General features: G+C 35.8%; 1 protein-coding gene across 4 annotated transcripts in view; it reads right to left on the reverse strand.

The window, feature by feature from the left end:
- The window catches only part of LOC148943465 (uncharacterized), a 328,640-nt gene that overhangs the window by 79,094 nt on the left and 241,577 nt on the right, over positions 1-7,969 (reverse strand). The gene's annotated exons all lie outside the window — the stretch shown is intronic.

Here is a 7,969-nt window from a genome sequence, read left to right on the forward strand (position 1 = left end):
CCGTCAATGTCGGGGAAAACAACAATTTTAGCTAAAATAATTCAAAATCGTCAAAAAATGTTTTTGGAAAAGCCGAAAAAAATCTACTATTGCTATAGTATTTGGCAGGAGTCCTATGATCAAATAAAAGCTATTGCCACAACTGTATCAATACAATTCATACGGGGACTTGATGTTTTCAATAGTATTGAACCGAACTCGTGGTTGATTATTGACGATTTGGCTGAATCCATTGAACAGTTCTCACAGGAAATGTTACAACTATTCGCTGTTCGATCCCATCATGAACACATTTCCATAACCCTAGTTCTACACAATCTTTTTCATCAGAGCAAATGCATGCAAAACCTTGCATTGAATTGCAATATATATATTATCTATCGAGTTGTTCGAGATTCTAGCTCACTAATAACTCTCAATAAACAGATATACCCTGGTGCCCTAAAATTTCTGCTGTCATCGTACACTTTGGTGACTAATAAGCTCTATGGTTACATTTAGTTGGATCTTAATCTGATCATACCCGAGGATCTACGTGTAGTCACCGACATTTTCGACAATGATATACTGAAATTACAGTATATCTTCCGGTGAACAGTAGAAAAGACTATTAGTTGCCATTATGACACTGAAGACACTACATAAACAACGGCATTTATTTTCCGTTTTAAGCACTTCAAAACCTCCACTCAGGAAGGCCATACTAAAACATGGTGTTGACAATGATTTCAGCTTTTTCACACTTTTACTACCAATAATTGCAGGACTTGTAAAAAGTTTTCTCTAGAGAATGGCTAAACCCTATAAATTGACACCATTTGAACTTGTCCTCTCGCCCGTCGAACATTTTGAAGACAATCTAAGCAAATTCATTAATGATGAGAATATTGCCAATGACAAGATGCATTGAGACGTGTGGACAAACATAAACCTTATCGTGAGAGACCCGCCGCCGCTGTCGCAGATCCCTCTATACAGGAAACCTCTCCTCAAGACTCTGCAGCAGTGCATTCAAAGGAGAAGGGATTGAATTCAATTGTATCGAAAATTGGGAGCTTATTGCCACTGACCTATCAAGAACAGAGTAAAAGAGCATTATCATATCTCATGTTGGAACCTGATGAAAATAACGTTCAAGTCGAGAGCACAGGAAAACGAATTATAATTCAGGGAAAAAGTTATAATCTAGTTGATTTAATTTTTGATAAGGTGACGAATTGTAAAGGACTCTTATCATTTGACAATAATCTATACACCTTTCTAAGTGTATCAAACTTTCCCAAAAGTCTTATTGGCAATAAGTAAATTCTAAAGAAACTAAGAGAATATAGTCCTCCAACAACACCAACACTAATACAATTTAAAAAAGAAGAAGATTCAATATTTGAAAATACTAGCAGTGCAGCAGCAGCAATGATTTTATAACACCTGTGGCTGCTAGTCAAAAGCGAAGACGAATTGATTCACCCTCCAGTGTGCAAAAGGGGAGTGGACATTACACTACGTGTTTGCATTCAAAATGGATTAAGTTATGAAAGGTGTTTATGAAAATATTAGTGAAGCGGGAAGTTTAAGATCCCCCGAAACGCTTTTTCAAGTTGTCTTCGTCAGCACAATAAAAAAAGCAAAAGAGTATCTATAGATTGAACTGAATTACACATTGCACCTGAATCACAGGCTTTACGGCTAACAATATCGACAAACTAAAGCCTTATCCCTTATGCATATAATGCAAACGGATCTCCTAATTATAGACGCAATTCAATGGCGTCAGAATGCGCCCTAGAAAATATATTCTGGTGATAATCAGTATCTTTAGTCGCTACGCCTATATCATTCCATTACGGTCAAAGAGAGGTGTTGAAATTGCTCTGGCCATTGAAAGTATTGTTGACCAGGATTGCTATAGAAAAATTCAATCGGATCGTGGTAGTGAATTTGTTAATCCCCATGTGCAAAATGTTCTATTGAAATATAATACAACACTTTATCATAGTCACAGTCCGATAAGGGCTGCATTGGCTGAACGATTAATAAGAACGATTCGTCTATTAATTTCAAGATATTGTACACTGAAAAATACATCTGCTTTTATTCATGATTTAGATAAAATCATGCAGATATACAACGATCGACCACATCGATCTTTGTCCAACTCAAGCCCTCGGGAAGTTCATTACAGTGAAAACACATTTGATACTTTTCTAAAGCAATACTCCATATACTCCATATGGAGCACCGAACTTTTTAAAGTGTACAAAATCCTAGACATCGAACCCACAACTTATCAAATGCGAGACAATAAAGATGACGTTATTCTCGGTGGTTTTTATGAATATGAATTAAGAAAGGTTTGAAACACTAGCGAAATTTATCAAATTGAGAAGATATTTAAGAGTCGTACTCGTAGGGGCAAGAAACCGTTGCTTGTTCGCTGGCTAGGATACAACTCAGATTTTGATTCTTGGGTCAGTGCTGAAGATGTTAACAATGCCCAATGATTTCTATGTGACTTTCATGTCCAATGTTTCTGATCCTCTCTACAATGATCTGAATAGAACAATTGATTTTTGGACGAAACTCTGCCCCACCATCAAATTTGACGGAAAGTATGAAGTGGCTCTTGTCGACTGTATTCTCACAAATACCTATGACATCCTGAGAAAGAATCGTGAATATGAAATAAAATTAGACCCCATGATTGGCCACTCAGTAGCGATCAACATGATGATTGGCCACTCGTTAGCGATCGAGAAAAAATTCAAAAGATCAATTCATTTGAGTATCCATATGTTGTATTACCATACGAGGAGCTCACCTGTATGAATGATTTATGTCGTACTATCAATAAAAGAATTTCCGCTCGTAAAAAAGGAGCTTTTCATTTCAACTATTCAAAGGAGGAGGGCAAGATCTACATTAATTCACCTATTGCCAATGAAAAGATTATTCTCAATGATAACCTAAAGGATGTTCTTGGCTTTAAGCTCAATATAATCAACGGTAAAAGTGCCAGAAACACTAATTTTAATTTTGCTGACCACCCGCCTGTCTTCTCCAAAAAAACTTGTATTTTTCTCTACGCATCCTTTGTTGAAATATCTCGGGTCGGTAATTCAAATGTTCCCCTCCTACGAGTTCTTGAACGAAAAACCAATCGAGAACATATTCACCACTACAATATAAAGCATCTTCAGTAAATTCCCGTAAACACTTCCTATTTGGAACTCTGTCAGTTAACACTAAGAACTGAATTAGGTGACCCTCTAGCAATTTCAAAAGGTTTGGCTGTGATTACATGCCATTTTCGGCCCATCATTCAACAAGATCATCAGTCCAGTGCGCGAACCCTTGGCGAGAAATTAAAACAAAATGGTAAAGGTTTAAAAAGGTCAAGAAACAATGCATCGCTCATCAGTCTCTACTCAGGTCGGAAACGAAAGACATGACCACTCTTGTCAAAGAAAAGAAGGAAAAAGCCGACACGTAGTGTGACAAGAAGCCCCAGGAATAGAATTGTTAGATCGAAACTATACTTCTATTCCTAAGATGTCCTACCTGCTGCATAAGGATTCTGAACCTTCAATCAGCGCCTCATTGAATCTATTCAACGCTGAAAATATGGATGTGAGTGTCAAGCATGGATACTATGAACAATTTTATCCTCAACAACTCCTCTCCGATAATATCCACTTTCAAATTTATTCCAATGAAGACTACTTTATGGACATGTCTTCAACATTCATAGATTTACAAATGAAAGTCTGGAAATCCGATAATACAATGCCAATTCGAGCCGATGGGATATCCTATGAAAATTGTATACTACACAATTTATTTCGTCAAATCAGTGTCTACATCAATGGCACACTGGTCAGCACAAGCAATAATCTCTCAAACTATGCAAGTTACATACAATTCATGCTGATGACACCCAAGTCATACAAGGAATTGAGAGGCACCTCCAATGGATATGAATATATTACTAATACTGATAGTACAGATGCACTTAAAAATGCTACAACTAGTGAATTACATCTAGTTGGAAAAATATATCATGAAATATTTAATATACCCCAATGGCTACCACCCAATGTTAAAGTGGATATAAAACTGACGCTTGCACCATCCAATTTCATATTGAGAAAAGAACTTGCTGCCAATCCTGATGTAAGTCTCTCCCTCACCTTGGCAATGCTTCATGTACGCAAACAACAGGTTATGAGTTCTGTTGCTTTAGAAGTGTAAAAACTAACAGCCAATTGAAATAATTTTGAACTAGTTGTTCTTCATACAATTACCAATCACCGTCATATTGCAACAGGGTCTCGCACCTTCATCGATTAATCCTTTATCAATTGCGAAATCCCCTGGAAACTCGCTTTGGCATTTGTAAAAAGCGCCAGTGCCATAGGATCATGGACTGGATGCCCATATAAATTCGAGATGTTTGGACTTCTGTCACTTGTGTGCAAAGTAAACGGTATCCCACTCTACATTTTATTTTTTGATAAATCCTATAGAACATTTTATGAGTTTACAATGCAAACCCTAGATCATGATTCTTAACTATTTGAAAATGGTATAATCTAAGAAATGTTTGCTAAAACACAAGGTATCATTGTACTAGATTTATCTGGCACATAGGATATGAGTATAGTACGTAAGGGGAGTGTGCTTTTAGAGTGTACATTTTCTAACCCATTGGCGGAGAGTATTGCACTAATCTCCCTAAATCAATATGAAACCTACTGGGAAATCACTACAAAAGGCAGTGTTCTACTATACTTGGTGCCATGAGCACCAGACAAATAATAAATGTATTTAATATGGCCCCTACATGTCCCAGTACAAATCCTATTGTCTGCCCTTGGACTTTCTTGGAAAAATTCAAAGTGTCAACAATACCTTAATTATTGTTAATAGCAGTCCGTTGACTGTGCTGACGCGTCTTTGGCTGTGCGTCTTTTAAACACTGAAAAGGATTGAACTTATTTGACCCTCTGGGTCTATCCTTTATATTCTACACACCCCACATCAGCAACTAGATTGAGAGTAGTAGGAAAACTATTATTTAAAATCGGAATAGGGTGCAGGATCTAGCGACTAAAAGCTGTGGTTTCCATGCACTACTAAATTTTATGTTCCGATGTTGCGGCTATACTTACAAGCAGTTTCTTCACATTTATGGTGACAATACACGTCTGAACAACTTTCTAATGGAAAATATCCTCTCAGACCTATAAAGTTCTGATTTCTGTGCCCTAGGAGTAATGTTCTTTAAAAATTTTTTTGAACTTGCTTATTAATAAAATGTATATATAAAAAGCAGTCTCTTTAAATATTCACTTTAGATTTCTTAATCGGTGTTTAGGCAATTGTCATAAGCCGTTAATATTGCTAGAGCATCTTAATGCATTGTATATTGATCTTGATTGGATGCAAAGTCAGGGTCACATTTTCTACAGTACAATGTAACTTCACTCTTGTCATATCTCTTTGTATAGTCAATGATACTATTTGCGTTCATATTATGAAATTCACGAGTTTCAATCTGTCTATTTGAAGCAATATCGCATACAGTGTTTTCAAATGGTGAATCACATTCAGTAACTGCCAAATAAAAATCACTTCGTTTATAGTCATAATAGGTAGTGACGTCATAACGATGACGTAGAAACCAAATTGTCTTGTTACCCCAACAGTTGAATCGTAGACCAGATTCCTCTTCCCAGAATAATTTAAATCTACGACGATACCAATCTCTTAGCAATAAACTAAAATCATGATTAGGAGTGTTTCCAATCTCTGCAATATCCATATTCTCCCAGTGATCCAATTTATCATTGTGATAGTTGGAGTACTGGTATCCTCTAGGGTGAGTCACACAGTTCCTCAAGACATGAATCATATCCTCTAATTTGTACTGCATAGCCTCTATGTAATTTACCAGGATTACATAATTTACACTTTTCACAATAGTCACCAATAATTGTACAAGTCTCACATTGAGTCCAACTGCCAAGAGTGTACATGCATAATTGGCATGTATAGAACATTTTTGGTTTCCGATGTCAGCTCTCTCTCACAGCTAAAACGAAACTGATCCTCGTTCGATAAATTCAGTGAGGGGAATGGGGAGAGGAGTAGCTCTGTGACGTTACCTCTTTCGAAGGAGGAGCCATCTACACTGAATCCATTGGCAATGTTTTCAAAAGTATATCCACGATATTATTCTGCTTTGTTCCAATTAATATATCAATAAATTGAGTATAAGCACTTGAATCACATTTTAAAAGTTTCATACAATAGTCCAATGGGAGAGAATCAGTTCTCATTAAATTGTCAAGTGTTCCCCGAGAGAACATCCTACGTTGAAGAGACAACTCGAGAAAATCATCATCCAAAATCAAATGTTTTTCCATAAACACTAGATTTGATCTAATTCTCTCTTTCTCAAATTTATTCATTTTTCAATCCTTTCACTCTGACTGCTGACTCTAGACTGACCCTGATTCGATAGCCCTAACCTAACCTAACCAGAAAGGGAAAATTTTCGATTTCGAAACAATTTTATTGAATAATCGCTGATTGGTCTAGAAGGAAACACGTGATCTAACTGTTTCCTATTCCTGGATATTAACATTCACCCCTAGCGTGCACTTGGCCAAAACGACAACAACAAATAAATCAACCTTGGAGAAAGAGGTCATTGACTCTGTCCCCGCTAGACTCAATAATCCAGAAAACATCCATCAAAGTGAGAAAAATACTTTTTTCCTATTCTCACTGACAAAAACCATAAAAATAGACTTAATTTGATGTTGACATTCATGAAAAGCAACAAATAGATTGACCAACACACATAACCGTCCAAGAAACATACATAAAAGTAAAGAAATTCCTGTTTTTCCATTCTCACTGACAAAAACCATAAAAACAGACATAAATTGTGTAAAAAAAAGTTGTAGGTGGCAGCAGGGGTGAGGGATAGGAGTTTTAGGGTCATCTCTACTGAGGGGGTGTGGCACCTTCTATCCAATACAGTACTTTCATCAATATGAGGGTTACTTGATATTGAGGAGGTAATGAGAGGCTTCTATGTGTCACAACAGACATATAACGAGAGGCTTCTATCTGTCTAGTAACATCGTAGGGTTTAGTAATTTTATAAGAAGGTTTCAGTCATGTACAAATTCTCAATGTTATTTATTTTAAACGATTGAACATTATTTAGTCGTTTACTTCAGCTAATGTTATTTTTAAAATTATGAAAACGTAGTTTTCAATTATAATAGAGAATGAGTTTAAAGCATAAATAACAGGCGATAGTATCATTTGTGATTTACTGAATTTCCAATAATTTCAAAAGGAATAGACTTAAAACAATGCAGTCGTTAATAACAACTTATTAAATTACTTAATAATGTAGCCAATCTGATTTTTGTAGGTTATGAAATCACTATTCTTAATTTTAATAGAACATAATGATTTTGGACTTGTACACTTCAATATTACCCTTAGGTTTGTAAATAACAAACGCATAAATCCTTAAATACCAACTTAGATAATAATCAAGATGCTAGGCGCGTTCCCCCGGAAAATTCCTCATTGTGCGAAATTGAGAAGCCAAAAAGAAAGTATGACAAATGAATATATTGAAGAAAAGAAGGAATTTTTGAGTATTCAAACAATATTAAATATAGCCAGAATGTGCGGTGTAAAATATCCTATAGAATTAATTTTTACAAGTTATTTTATTTTAATTTCTTTTTAGTATTTCTGAGGGCTGATTTATCATAGCAGAGTAAGATAAAGTCAACACTGGAGCTGAGGGGTTGATATTAACCCCAAAGACAAATGTACTAGACAACTTGAAGTTTTTGAACAAAACAGATATATCAAATTTGGTTCGATTTCAAACAGTTCGTGGTAACGAACTGAAAGTAAGGAGCGACTTAGCTCAATA

The sequence above is a fragment of the Artemia sp. Qi Xiang Cuo genome, chromosome 15, assembly GCF_049724085.1.
Source record: "Artemia sp. Qi Xiang Cuo chromosome 15, ASM4972408v1, whole genome shotgun sequence".
Taxonomy (NCBI): Eukaryota; Metazoa; Arthropoda; class Branchiopoda; order Anostraca; family Artemiidae; genus Artemia; species Artemia sp. Qi Xiang Cuo.